The 15,347-nt window shown below is 41.7% G+C and overlaps 1 long non-coding RNA gene across 1 annotated transcript; it reads left to right on the forward strand.

Annotated features, from left to right (window-relative positions):
• The first annotated feature begins 825 nt into the window (after nucleotides 1-825).
• Nucleotides 826-14,698, forward strand: LOC105947704. The gene is made up of 7 exons (XR_004223341.1): nucleotides 826-880; nucleotides 1,986-2,024; nucleotides 4,082-4,129; nucleotides 4,789-4,827; nucleotides 9,331-9,402; nucleotides 13,720-13,767; nucleotides 14,672-14,698. It is a non-coding gene; the product is annotated as an uncharacterized LOC105947704 (long non-coding RNA).
• Nucleotides 14,699-15,347: the final 649 nt, after the last annotated feature.

Consider the following 15,347-nt stretch of genomic DNA (forward strand, 5'->3'; position numbering starts at 1 on the left):
CCGGAACAGCAAATATCGCGAGAGTTTACTGCTAGCGTTCTGCGTTCCTCCTCCCAATCCCAATAGCTTACTGGAGAGCTCCTTGTGACCAGAGAGAGGAATAGGTATGGCAAGAGCTTCAGCTGCCCTGTGCCGCTCCCCGCTGAGTCCTCTCTCTCCGCTGCCAGGTGGGAGGACGCAGCGTGGGGCCGGGTAAATTCTTCTAGGGGGGGCCGGATCCTGCCCGCGGGACGTAGTTTGGGAACCCCTGCTGTAGCGCCTCATTATTTCTTCCTCTCATAATCCCTCTAGAGTTGATCTTTCCCTGAAAACTCCAGGGTGCATCACTCTAGGGCAATCACTTGATTCTCTTCTTCCCAATCCAACAAAAATCCCACTGCAAACTCCATGTTGTCTTCACAAACGCTCACGAACTGCAATGTTTTTCTAGTACTGCCTACTCCAAGTAGGTGTTAATATTAGCACTAATTATCGCAATATTTCATGCTTTTAACGATTCAAATATGACTGTGAATTATGCATTAGTATTATTTCTATTAGATAATTACCGCAATGCAATGGCCATAACGCTTTGCGATAATTCAGCTTTTTGCGCATGCGAAATTACTTTGATGAATGGTTACACTTTTTAACGCATAAAACTATGCATTAACCGTTAACGACCTTTTGTGAATCGGCCCCTAACAGTGAGCTGGGTACAGGGATGTGACTCCTCTCTTACTTCTATTTCATGTTTCCAGGCTTCTGGCGGTGGAGGTGGAGTTGGACATGGAGTTGGACATGGACATGGAGGTGGAGTTGGACATGGAGGTGGAGTTGGACATGGAGTTGGACATGGACATGGAGGTGGAGTTGGACATGGAGGTGGAGGAAAGCCCAAGTAAGTACTCTCTACTGTTTTTGATTTTCCTCTTTAGCTTTATAAATAAATAAAGGGGTTTTTTTTGTTTTTTTTTAAAAACGTGCATTTTTTGGCAAAAAACAGCTTGTCACGAGTGAGAGGTAGTTTCCGTTCACATCAATAGCAGCGAGTTACAATATGAATTACATGAGATTCACAGGGGGTATCGGATGTTCCCTTGTTGGCAGAGAAACACTATAGGAGCCATATACTATGTGCAGGGTATAAAGGCCCCGCGGGCAGCTGAATGGGCACAAGTACAGCAGCGCTATATTCATAAGGGACAGGTGGGGGGGCACGTAGGTGCCTCTCACTCCATCCCCTGCCCTGAGCCTGCCCAAGCTGCTCTGCACCTTTACACTGGGTTTGTTATCCCCAGACAGAGGGGTCTCTGCATCAGCACTCGGGGCGCTCTTGTCCCTAAATTACCCCTTTGCACCCCTTTGTTCTGCCTTTCCTCAGTTAAACCTGCATTTGATCACCTGTGCCGACTGGGCAGCAACAAAAACATTCACATGGGAACACATTACCCTTAATTTTCTTAATTAAGATGTTTTTTTAATACTTAATGCAATTGCACTGTCTGCACTGAAAGAGCCAAAATTCTGAATGAAAAAAACAGAATTTCGGTTAAAGTTATCAGGAGGGGCTTTTTTGCCGCCTCGGTAACTCACGGGACCCTGCGGCCTGAGGCGAGTTTCTCAACTTGCTTTATGGCAGCAGCGCCCTGGCCCATGGGCCAAACAATAGGATCAGCACAATTCGGCCCATTGTGTAGGTGGAAAATCGCCATCGATCCGCTCCTTTAGCAGCCTCACCATCAGTATGTGGCCACATTAAGAAAAGCATTTCTCTTAATAACTTTATTTTAGGGATTATAAATGACTTTATTAACTTAATGGGGTGACTGTACATCCCCTTGTTTCACTTAATCATCTGTATTCATTTTATGTCTCTTTATTACATGTGTTCTATTAAACTATAAGCAGGATTAAATATGGGGGAGCCCATAGCCTTATGGGAACAGTGAGTTGTACAGTAACAGCCGTGTAACTTCTCTCTTTTTTCCACTTCATATTTACAGTGACCCTTTTTCAGAAATATTACGGGATTTAAATAAAGAGTAAGTATTATATAGAATTTCATTGTTGCTGTTTTATTGTTTCAATACAATAAATTATGAAATCTTTACTGAGCCGGACACTTTGGGAAAATCAATGGATCCTGATATCACTCCAACTTGCAGCGCAGCAGTGTGCCTCAGTCTGAGCTTTCAGAAGGAGCCAGCGCTACACATTAGAACTGCTTTCAGCTAACCTATTGTTTCTCCTACTCCCATGTAACTGGAGGAGTCCCAAGCCGGACTTGGGTTTCTTACTATTGAGTGCTATTCTGATACCTACTGGGAGCTGCCATCTTGCTCCCTTCCCATTGTTCTGCTGATCGGCTGCTGGGAGGGGGGGATATCACTCCAACTTGCAGCGCAGCAGTAAAGTGTGCCTGAGTCTGAGCTTTCAGCCAGCGCTACACATTAGAACTGCTTTCAGCTAACCTATTGTTTCTCCTACTCCCATGTAAGAACTATAATTGGCTATTTGGCAGTCCCTATGTGGACTGGCAGCCTACAGAAGGCTCCGTTTGGTAATTACACTGGGTTTTATGCAATCAACATTTGCCTCCAAGCCAGAAATTTAAAACATTTTAAAAGCAGCTGGTTTGGGGCCACTGGAAGCAACATCCAAGGGGTTAAGGAGCAACATGTTGCCCCAGAACCACTGGATGGGGATCACTGAGGTAACCTATTGTTTCCCCTACTCCCATGCAACTGGAGGAGTCCCAAGCATCAAGTTAGTATTCTACTCATAATTTTCAGTGGGTCTACAAACTCTCAAAAAAATTGAAAAAAAACCCTCCTTTACAGCTCTCTAAGCTGTTAGCAGTCAGTAACCAATCAGTGACTTGAAGGGTCCATATCTATTCAGTTAGTTTGCATTTGAATCTGACCTGCGTGCTCACAAACTAATAGTTATGTCCCATGTGCCCCCCCCCTCCTCAAGTCACTGATTGGTTACTGACTGCTAACAGTTTAGAGAGCTGAAAGCAGGAAGTAGTGTTCTGGCTATTATGTTAGACATCTGCCCACTCCAGCCTTTATAGATGATATTTTTGCCTAACTCACTATATCAGAAATCTTTTTTATTTTGCGCAGTCTGTCTATTTTACCCAGTTTTTTTTTTTACAGTGAACTGTTCCTTTAACGAGGCACTTATCATGGGACACACCACAAATAATGACCCTTTTCTATTCCTTTCTAATTTATTTTTTACAGTTCTTCTAAAATATATGTTTTATAACTTACAGAGAAATAGAAGTTCATAAATCTGTTGATAAATTTTTCAGCAGTTACATCTTCCACTGAGCCCCCCCCCAGCTATCCTAAAGTGCAGTGTCGGACTGAGATGGGAGGGGCCCAACAGGAAACCCTGGACAATGGACCCCCCACCCTCAAAGCTTTAATTCCTCCTCTCCTCCCTCAAACTCTTTTTATCCTAGTCTTTTTCCCCTACATACTATACACTATACTTCCATCCATCAAGCTTCCTTGTTCCCATGCAGAAATAGGGAATAACCATGAAACAGGCCTAATGGTCAGGAGCAGGAGGGCCCACTGACACTGGGCCCACCGGGAGTTTTCCTGGTACCCTGGGGGGCCAGTCCGACACGACTAAAGTGTGTAACAGGGCAAGGGTTACAAATGATTAGTTGCACTCATGAGAAATGTATCAAAGTTGGTGCATTAATCTGCCGCCCAGTCATGTCCCAAATGTACTGACCAAACTTTTGCAGAGAAATATTTAGCTTGATTTCCTGTAAAAAAAAAAAATCTAACTTACTGTATTTTATTTTTGATTCAATATTAAAAAGGGTCATGTCATAAAATGTGCTAACCAATAAAATGGTTGCTTTTAAACAGTTGGGTTACTGCTCCTGGGCAAACTTAGTGCTATTAGGAACAACAGAGCTCATTTATCAACACTGGGCAAACTTAGTGCCTTTTATTACAAGACCCCTATATTATAATAAAAGGGGGTGAGCCCATAGCCTTATGGGAACAGTGAGTGCAGTGAGTTGTACAGTAACAGCCGTGTAACCTCTCTCTTTCCTATTTCATATTCACAGTGTGGAAAATATCATTGCAAAAAGCCAGGAACAAGCACAACCAATAAAGTGAGTATCTATGGGGCACGACATGTTCTGATTTTGCACTATAATAATGTGAAGTGAATAGATGGCAGGAACTTTCCTGAGACCAACATGTTGGTAAAGTCTATGGTTGCCATATTTGCCGCTGGCTAAACCCAAACAAAGGGGGCGGGGATAAAGGCATTGGGGTTGGGTCAGTGATGCTGGCGGCGGGCATGATGACATCAGGGGAGGGCACAATGATATTGGGCAGGGTTATGATGCCGGGCTGCAACGCAGCAACTGGCTGGATTTCTGTTCAGTTCTGTAACATTCAAATAGAAAAAGTGTTGGGGTGCATTGTAGGGGTCTAATATACAGTAGGGGTCTTGCTTAGATTGACATTTTCTTTTATGTGGGTAGAAAGGACAGAGCCCCCTACTGGGCAAAGGCATGAAATCTAATCACAGTATCTTCCCCTCCCACAGTCCCCTAAGGCAGTATTAGCTCTGCAGCAGCTATTATGGTTATATAATTATAGTCTATGCAGGGCCGTATTTATATATATGCAGAGCCTGTGCCTAGGTGGGCAGCCCTCGGGTGTCTGTATAATCATTTATTTATCCTTATGGGAACAGTAAGTGCAGTGAGTTGTACAGTAACAGCCGTGTAACCTCTCTCTTTTCTCTACTTCATATTTACAGTGACCCTAATATACAGAAATTACGGGATTTAAATAAACAGTAAGTATTATATATAGAAGAACAGTTTCTGATTTTGCAGTTTAATTGTTTCAATACAATAAAATAGGGAATCTTTACTGAGACGGACACTTTGGGAAAATCAAGGGATTCTGAAGCCTCCAAATCTCTCCCAGTACCTCCCACCCCTGGTATGTAAAGTATCTGAATAAGTCACTGCGCAATGAGAAATTTGCCCCTTGGTTTCTTCCAGACAAATTTCTCTTCTTTTGGCTTCTTGAATACGGTTGCCACATTTGCCGCTGGCTAAACCCAAACAAAGGGTGCGGGGATAAAGGCATGGGGGTTGGGTCAGTGATGCTGGGGGCGGGCTTGACAACATCAGGGGAGGGCACAATGATATTGGGTGGGGTTAGGATGCCGGGCTGCAACGCAGCAACTGGCTGGAATCCTGTTCAGTTCTGTAACATTCAAATGGAAAAAGTGTTGGGGAGCAACACAAGCATGGAAAAAGTTCTTGGGGTGCAAATAAGAGCTATAATTGCCTAGCTGGTAGCCCTTATGTGGACTGGCAGCTACAAAAGGCTCTGTTTGGCAATTACACTGGGCTTTATGCAATCAACACTTGCCTCCAAGCCAGAAATTTAAAAATAAGCACCTACTTTGAGGCCACCTGGAGCAATATCCAAGGGGTTGGGGAGCAACATGTTACCCCAGAACCACTGGATGGGGATCACTTGCGTTGCTCTCCAACTCTTTTTGCATTTGTATGTTGCTCACAGGTAAAAGAGGTTGGGGATCCCTGGTCTAACAGCATTACACTATTAGGCACAATGGAGATCATTTATCAACACTGGGCAAACTTAATGCCTTTTCTTACAAGACCCCTATATTATAATAAAAGGGGGTGAGCCTATAGCCCTATGGGAACATTAAAGGGGAACTATCATGAAAAATAAATTGTCTAAATGGACAGATATGGTGAAAATAATAATATTCTCAAATGTATTTGTTTAGCAAAAATTCTTACTTTTTTAAATAAAAGGAATAATATTACAGACTGTCAAGAGCCTTTCCCTGAGAGCCAGTTCAAGTGATCGCTGAATGGGAGTGGCAACACCTTGCTGTGATGTCATAAAACCAGTAGCAATGTCCCGCCCTCCCACTATGCTGAATGAAATGCATCCTCCCAACAGCTGCAGGCACTGGAACCTCATTCTAATGGTGGTGTGTGTTTTCTGCATTTTATGGCACGAGAACCCCAAAAGTACACATTTGGCCAAATCCAAAATAGCTAACCACATCTTTCTGCCCCAAAATACCAACCTGCAATACTTTCCTAAAATTAGCAGATAAAATCCTTATTGTGAATGCCAGAGGTCCAGTTTGATGCACAATGTGTATAGGATCACCAAAGCAATTGGAATATAGAAACCACAAAATGTACACTGTGCATTTATAGTTCATGACATATATTTCTGCTGCTTTAAGAAACCACACATTCTACCAAATTCAAAAGGCGTAAAAATGTCATGAACAGCAGTGTGCCAAATGGCAAAGCTACACTTAACTTAACGGTAACTTCTAAAAATTGTCTCAAAGCTTGCTTGTTACCCCAACACATCACCCACACGTATGCCATACATTGTTTTGCACACTTTAGCACACTAATAGACACTCATATACACACTTACACACCATCACATAGCTTTTAGATGTGTACACAAACGTATACACAAACACTCACAAACACTTTTTTTAACTTATTCATTTTACCCCTTTGTCTTTTGTTTTTTTTCTCTAAAAACTGTTTATTTTACAGCGTGACTATTGGATCAGATATTCTGACCACTAATTACGCTGTTGTGTGACTTATTTTGTTATTTTATTGATTTGCACAATTTTTGTGGTTTTATTGCATTTTTATCCCTGTATTAGTGTTCCTGATCTGATTTTCAGCATAGCTTTGCCATGTGGTACTTTGGTGTAGAAAATAACTTTACCTATTTTGAATTCATCAGAATGTGTACTTTCCAAAATTATATGGTTTTCTGGGGGTCTCTGTATAGTTAGGGGGGTTACGGCACATAATATGCTGTCAGGGGGCTCTGTGTGCAAAAGCTGAGTTGGCAGGCGAGAAATCCATATGCGCTCTTTTTTGGGGTCAGTACACAACACAAACTTTGGTATATCTGTTTGGAATCTGTTCTTTCCAAAAAATTTATAATTTTATGGGATAAACCTTCTGTTAGTGGAATTTTTGGCCTTGAAATCTAAAGTATGCAGCTTTTTGGAGCAGTGCTTTGGGAATTTGGTAGTGTACTGCTGGGAGTTTGTGACCTATACAAGTGAGAAATTTTCATAAAACTATATATATTTGGTATTGGCACGTTCAGGAGGCATGGGACTTTCAAAATAAGTTGTATTTTTGAGCATGAAATAATTCTTGTTTCTGGTATATGTGTTTATAGTATGGAAAATATATTTTTTTTTCATTTAGAAGCCTATATCTTGTTACAGAATTGGAATTACACAAAAATTCTAGCATATTTTAAAAGCTCAAGTTTTCCTGAAAAGTCCCCATAAGGAAAGGCCCCTGAAGTGCAAAATGTTCAAAATCTGTCTGGAAGTAGAAGTTCTGCTATGGCCAAAACGGCTGGCAGTGAAAGGGTTAAAATCCAATAAAACCACTCAGATCAATGCATTTTTCATGCCTCATCTAATTAGCGGTCAGAAATGCAGCTTTACGGTGCAGACAAGCAAACACTACTTATACAGAACTGAAAATTTAATAAAATGGCTGATCAGACAACAAAAAATGCATAAAATACAACAAAATCACCAAAAATGAAATATACTCATCACAATAACATGCAAAAAGTATTGCACAGTGTGATTAGCAAATCCACTATTTGCATTAAAAAATCAATACACAATACAGTAAAAAAAAAAAAAAAATTGTACGTACAACTGCTTTACAAACTGCTTGTTGTGTGCAACTATTTGTAAGTGCTGTAAATGTATGAAACCTGAACCTGAAAAAATGTATGTGAGTGTGTATATGTGTATAAAAAGTGTCTGTTTGTCAGTGTGTATGTAAAACTTGACAGGCAGGCAAGGCTGGAGGGCTGCAGCAGCACGTGGAAGTTGGCATTGATACTCAAGATCTGAAGGAAGCGATCGTAGGGGCCACAGGAAGTACAGCTTCCACATGTCTGCTGCTGTCTAGGGCAACTGCATGATTATGCCCAAAGACCCACTTGTTCCCTGATTAAGCCCATTGCCTAGGGGCTATGTGGTACCTAGAGAATTTGATCCACAGAAAGTTCTGCAGCACTTAAAGGGTTAAAGTTCAACAAGATGGACTTGCAAAAAAAACTAGTGGTCAATATGAGCAAGGAGGAGATAGGAAAGAAAACACTATAAACTATATATGAAAACTCTATAATGAATAAGGCATAGTTTACCAAATAGTTTGCCAAGAAGCTAATTTTAGATTCAGAGACTTATAGTTCTGTGGTAGTTTAAACACTACAGTCCAAATGCTTCTATAACAGAATGAGTTTTCTGACATCATATCATCATTTATTGCTGTTAACATGCTCTGCTGGAGAGGTACCTAGTGTTTAAACTATTGTAGAACTATAATTCTCTGCATCAAAAATAGTTTTGGCACTTTTATGGAGTATACTTTCATTTTAATAGTAATATAGTTTATCTATTTTATTTTTCTACAATTAAGCTAAGTACTAAACTATAGTTTACTTTACTATCTTATCCTTGTTCCTACACACACATTTCCTTCTTTGCCCCCTAAAGTGGAAAGCCAGCAGTATCTGTAATGAAGGAAGTTTAAAAGCATCCTAAAGAAAACCAAACTCCTACTCTCCCCCTACCCCAAGAAAGACATAGAAAATCAGTAGCTCACTGCCTTCCTTCACTGTTCTCTGCAGCACATTCCCTAGTACTTATGCTGAGACTCTCAGGTGGTGCTTGTGCAGGGGGAAGGGTTTGATAAAGCAGCAAGCTGAGTAAAAGGAAGTGGGGGGGCGGAGTTTAAGAGCAGGAGTTATCAGTGCATCGGCAGAGGGAGAAAGAAGCTTTAAAAGTAACTTTACTACTGACTGACTTTACACATCTCATTCTTGAGAGAAGGGGGGCATCAAAGGGGAGAGAGCAGGAGATTTTTGTGCGCTCAGAAAACTAAGAAGAAAGGCTGTGAATAGGGAGGGTTTGATTGACAGCCCAACAACCAATGAGGTTGAGGGCAGACTTGTCATGCAAATGTACCCGACTCCGACTTCAGAGCTGGCCAGAAGCCGGGTAGGAGAAGTGCAGCTGCAAGGGGGGGACTGTATAACAACTCATATATCTTGAAAACTATTTAGAATTTGTAATACATTATATTTGGAGAATTTAAACATTTGTTGTGATTATTAATTTTAGAGATTATTAATTTCATGATAGTTCCCCTTTAAGTGCAGTGAGTTGTACAGTAACAGCCGTGTAACCTCTCTCTTTCCTACATGTATTTCATAATCACAGGCTGGAAAATATCGCTGCAAAAAGCTGGGAACAAATACAATCTGATATAAACAAACCAGCACAACCAACAAAGTGAGTATCTATGTGGCACGACATGTTCTGATATTGCACTATAATAATGTAAAGTGAATAGATGGCAGGAACTTTCCTGAGACCGACATGTTTGTAAAGTCTACAGTAGCCACATTTGCCGCTGGCTAAACCCAAACAAAGGGGGCGGGGATAAAGGCATCGGGGTTGGGTCAGTGATGCTGGGGGCGGGCATGATGACATCAGATGAGGGCACAATGATATTGGGCGGAGTTATGATGCCGGGCTGCAACGCAGCAACTGGCTGGATTTCTGTCCAGTTCTGTCAATGGTTCAGACCGGACAGAAAGTTTGGAAGGGACAGCCCATTGTAAAACTGGGATCTCTGCTTGTCCCTGACTCTATCTATATTCTGCCTACTGAGTCCAATCCTTTAATTAATTCTATTATAAAGAGACCAGTTATGCTAATTTAGAAAAACAATTCAGTATTTTTTATTCATTTACTTTTTCTTTCTCTAATGATAAGAATTTTACTGTACTGATAACAGCCATGCTGGTAGAAATAAAAATCACAGTGAGTATCTTAAAGGGATGGTGACATAATTTTTATGGGGTAGCTCTTATTTCACTGTTCAATGACACTGTTTACATAGAAAATAATTCTCTCTGACATTTAACATTTTATTCTTGATCCAACAAATGTATTTGTAGCTGTAATATTGGTGTGTAGGCGCCATCTCAGTGCCTTGTGCCTGAGTCTGAGCTTTCAGCCAGCGCTACACATTAGAACTGCTTTCAGCTATCCTATTGTTTCTCCTACTCCCATGTAACTAGAGGAGTCCCAAGCCGGACTTGGACTTCTTACTATTGAGTGCTATTCTGATACCTACTGGGAGCTGCTATCTTGCTCCATTCCCATTGGTCTGCTGATCGGCTGCTGGGGGTGAGGGGGGGGGGATATCATTCCAACTTGCAGCGCAGCAGTAAAGTGTGCCTGAGTCTGAGCTTTCAGAAGGAGCCGGCGCTACACATTAGAACTGCTTTCAGCTAACCTATTGTTTCTCCTACTCCCATGTAACTGGAGGAGTCCCAAGCCGGACTTGGATTTCTTACTATTGAGTGCTATTCTGATACCTACTGGGAGCTGCTATCTTGCTCCCTTCCCATTGTTCTGCTGATCGGCTGCTGGGGGTGAGGGGGGGGGATATCACTCCAACTTGCAGCGCAGCAGTAAAGTGTGCCTGAATCTGAGCTTTCAGCCAGCGCTACACATTAGAACTGCTTTCAGCTAACCTATTGTTTCTCCTACTCCCATGTAACTGGAGGAGTCATTACTTGGCTGAGCAGGACTTGGAATTTTATTATTTAATGCTATTCTGCTCATTGGGCATCACAAATATCATAAAAAATGTAAATCTAAGCAATAACTTTTTAACGGTATGTGCAGATGTAATTGCATTTTTATTCCCTGTGTTGCTAGTTGTGACTCTTGATGCAGCAAAAACCCAGCTGTTCAACAGACCTAACAAAAACAAAAAAGCTGACTTTTACTGCATTGTTTCTCTGGAGTCATTGTTTTTAGCTTAAGGGCGCATTTAGGATGGCACTGGACCCAAATACAGCGCTGAGAAATAAAAATGGGCAGAGAAGTGGAAATGTTTAGAAGTTACAGTAGGTGGATCAGCCAGAAAATAAGACAGACCAGCAACACGTTCATTATAAATGGGGTGGCCCCGATCAGGGCATTTCCTACCACTTGGAGGAGACAGGGCCACACAAGTGTAAATGCAAGAATAGAGGGCACATTAGCTTGGCAGCAGATATTGATAAACCAATACAGTTGTTTTCACAAGATGTGTATCCTTCTAAATATTCCAATAATGTGATATTCTACAAGGTAGTGTGATCATATTACTGGAACTATATATTTATTATTTATTTATTAACATTTATTTATAAAGCTCCAATATATTCCGCAGCGCTGTACAATATATAGGTATAAAACCAAGCTAAGAGGCTGTATGGTACATATATAGGTATATAGAAGTGATACAGAGTCATTATGAGTTATATAAATGGAGACTCGCAGGCAGCAATCTGTGTTTAGATGTTGTACATTAAAGGGTTGCAGGGCCACTATTGCGCTTGGTGCATTTGTATCTGTGAACTGAAAAGAAGTGGAGACAATTTCTCCTTGTGCACTTGTGGCAGGGACCTTGTTACACGAGGCCCTAGAGTCTGAAGAGGAGACGGCTATGGCTACACTGTTCTACTATGGAAACAGGGGATATGGTATCACTGTCTAATGAATCTTGCATTTGGGTGGTGTAAATATCAGGGGGGCCCGATACCCCATTCCTAGTTGGTTGGCCTTTGGAATCACCGGAGAGCCCCTAACTGTCACCTTCAGTTATTTTGGCTTTGTCCTTTAAAAAAGAAGGAAACATCACATTTAATTGCCCTTAAGTTGGTGTATTTTTGTGAAACACCAAAAATATATTCTCAGACTTTTTTTACTGGCAGATGGGGGATCATAATTGGTCTTTTATTACATTCCTCTTCTTTGTGCTGATCCATTTAAAGATGTACATTAAGTTGCAGTAAATTGCTGTTATCCAAACATGAAATGTGACTTCTCACTTTCCCAATTCATTGTTTATAGTTCATCAGAGAAGCCAAGGGAAATGGGGTAAATACTCCATATGGAGCTACATCTTCTCTTTCTTTAGTCTCCCACTAACTGGCCTTCAGGCTGGGCCCCCTTAGCTCATAACAAGGTTACAGATATATAGAAACATTGGGGTAACAGTCACCCTGCTATAGTTCCAGGGGTACCCAGGGCACAAATAAGCACTCACCCCAAATCCCCCCCTAACTGGCCTTCAGGCTGGGCCCCCTTAGCCCATAACAAGGTTACAGATATATAGAAACATTGGGGTAACAGTCACCCCGCTATAGTTCCAGGGGTACCCAGGGCACAAATAAGCACTCACCCCAAACCGCCCCCTAACTGGCTATATATATATATATAGTGCAAGTAAAGTTTATTTTCCTTGACAAACACAATAGAAGAATCTGGAAATCTCTTAGGGTGATCCATTACTTCAATTTAAAAGTGAGCAACCACTTTATGAATAATGCTACTTTAAGTCTATTATATTTCAGCAAGCTGAAGAGCTCCCTGACTCCCTGCAAAGGTTCTTATTGACATAAATGAGAAACACGCAACAGTGCAAACTTTTTTGGCCTGAAAACACCCAAACATGCATTTCTGTGCATTTCCCATTTAAGCCAATAGGAGCCATGGGAAGAGGTTGCAGGCACTTTCCATCCAGCAAAAAACTCCCCCAGCACAATGTGGGATAGAAGAAGAAAGAAAAAGTAAAATACAGAATTAAAAAAACCCAGATTCCATAAGCATCATACAACTGCCAGTGTATGTATTACTGAAGGCACCCCCTGCCCTTGGTCGCCCCCTGCTGCCCAATATGTTACGTTACTAAATGTTATTATTCTGCCCCTGTCAGAGCCCAACCCCGTTATCTCACTGCCTCACCCCTTTACTGGGTTTCTGCCCCCGGCAAAGGTGCCAACCCTAGGGCGAGCCTACATATTGCTATAATGGTAATGAGTCTGATTTTACACTGAAAGAGCAATCTCTTGGCTCCTGTATAAAAGCAATAAAGGGCCTATGGAATGAGCTGGTAATAGTGCTGATAGGCTTTCCTACCTCATTTCCCCCAATAAGCCTTCAGGCTGAGCCTTCTCGGTCACTGCCCCAGTCCAACCTCACTGTTTAGGGGACACTGGATTAAAGTAAATTGTAGAGAAATGTTACTTTCCTTTACTAGAGAGACATTACATTAACATTTATTTATAAAGCACCAACATATTCCGCAGCGCTGTACAATAAGTGGGTTACATACATTGGACATACAGAGTAACATATAAAGCAATCAGTAACCGATACAGGAGGGGAAGAGGGCCCTGCCCAAAAGAGCTTACACTCTACAAACCTTATTGTATTTACTATTATAGGTACTTCAATTTTATTTTAAAAGAAATGAGAATCTTTAAAGGGTTAAGTCACCTTTAAATAAACTTTAGCCTGATGCCAACAGTGATATTCTGAAATACTTTACAGTAGTTTTTCTTTTTGTTTCATTTTTTGTAGTTTTTAAATTATAAAACATAAAGAGTAGGAATAGGACATTCCATTACATATTAGGTTATCCTAAAGGTGAACTTGCCCTTTAAATAGCTGTGATGCTATAGTTTTATGCTAACAATGAGTGCAGGAACTTGTACTGTAACAGTGACAGTGATGTGACTTCTCTCTCCTATTTCATTTTTACAGTCCGTCAGGATCAAATTCCCTATCCTCTGGACCACAAGGAGGATCGAGGTAAATACTCCATAAGTAACAACAACAACCCCCCCCCCCCCCCCCCCCACACTACCACTAGGTTTGTTTCCTTTTTATAGCTTGGGAGGGTTGTATTCCACACTCCTAACCAGACAATGAGGAAATGTGTAAATATTCCATACAGAACATTTTGTGATTATCAACTTTAACGTAAAGAGATGAATAGTGTGTTCTTTTAGTTCAGCAACAACGTTCCATACACAAAAAATGTTCCAGGGGTACCCAGGGCACAAATAAGCACTCACCCCAAATCCCCCCTAACTGGCCTTCAGGCTGGGCCCCCTTAGCCCATAACAAGGTTACAGATATATAGAAACATTGGGGTAACAGTCACCCTGCTATAGTTCCAGGGGTACCCAGGGAACAAATAAGCACTCACCCCAAATCCCCCCCTAACTGGCCTTCAGACTGGGCCCCCTTAGCCCATAACAAGGTTACAGATATATAGAAACATTGGGGTAACAGTCACCCTGCTATAGTTCCAGGGGTACCCAGGGCACAAATAAGCACGCACCCCAAATCTCCCCCTAACTGGCCTTAAGACTGGGCCCCCTTAGCCCATAACAAGGTTACAGATATATAGAAACATTGGGGTAACAGTCACCCCGCTATAGTTCCAGGGGTACCCAGGGCACAAATAAGCACTCCCCCCAAATCCCCCCCTAACTGGCCTTCAGGCTGGGCCCCCTTAGCCCATAACAAGGTTACAGATATATAGAAAAATTGGGGTAACAGTGACCCTGCTACAGTTCCAGGGGTTCCCTTAAGGTGGCGTATTCTTTTACAACACCAAAAACATTTTTTTCATTTAAAGTTATAAAGAAAGTTGCAGAAAACTGATGTTATCCAACCAAAAATGTGACTTCTCCCTTTCCTAATTTAGTTACAGTTATGGAGCGGGAATGGGGTAAGTATTCCGTATGGAACAACAACTTCGGATTGTCCACTTTTAAATAAATAAATATATAATGGCTCTTTCCTTAGTCTCGCCCTATCTCACCAGTTATATAGAAACCTTCGGGTAACAGTCACCCTGCTATAGTTCCAGGGGTACCCAGGGCACAAAAGGGAGAATTCTTACCATACTTACCGTAATTCTCCTTTCCTGGTCACTCTCCATATCAGCATTACAACCGGGAAGCCCCTCCCACCCCCGCCTACAAACCAGACTGTCCCTCCCTCTCAAAACTATAAGTACACCCATAGGTACCCACCTACCTTGTCTAATACCAAGTACCAGACTACAGAAGGGTGGGAAATGCTGATATGGAGAGTGACCAGGAAAGGAGAATTACGGTAAGTATGGTAAGAATTCTCCCTTTTCCTGGTCACTCCATATCAGCATTACAACTGGAACTACCAAGCCATGCTGGACCCAAACGGGTGGGAAAATAACCAGACAAAATAAATACAAAAGAATTAATTTAATGAATCAAAGGCAAGATGAGATCCCGAAGCAAAAACATGGCTACTGGAGTCAGACAAGTCTAGCTGGTAATGCCTGATGAAGGTCCTGGCTGACGACCATGAAGCAACCTCACAAATCTGCGCAGGAGGGA

This window comes from Xenopus tropicalis, chromosome 6 (genome assembly GCF_000004195.4).
Source record: "Xenopus tropicalis strain Nigerian chromosome 6, UCB_Xtro_10.0, whole genome shotgun sequence".
NCBI lineage: Eukaryota > Metazoa > Chordata > Amphibia > Anura > Pipidae > Xenopus > Xenopus tropicalis.